Consider the following 290-nt stretch of genomic DNA (forward strand, 5'->3'; position numbering starts at 1 on the left):
GTACTACCATTAAGATGATGAGAGTTCCGAGCCTTGGGCAAGATCAGTCAATCCCTGTTTTCCTTGACCAGCGAGAATTTTTTTTGATCGTACACGATAATTTTAGTTAGGCTATGCAAAAACTCTTGACATCTGTAACTTAAGCTTCTCATATCGGGATTTCTAATCCAGACTTGTATTACACGTAGTGTTCGTTTTCGCTTTCGGTGTTTTAGCTTGGGGTTCGCCTACGTGACAAGCTGATGCTTCCGACTGCGTGGTAGAGTTTATGGCTATCTCAACTTTTCGTC

This window comes from Plasmopara halstedii (genome assembly GCF_900000015.1).
Source record: "Plasmopara halstedii genome assembly, contig: Scaffold_1878, whole genome shotgun sequence".
NCBI classification, from domain to species: Eukaryota; Oomycota; class Peronosporomycetes; order Peronosporales; family Peronosporaceae; genus Plasmopara; species Plasmopara halstedii.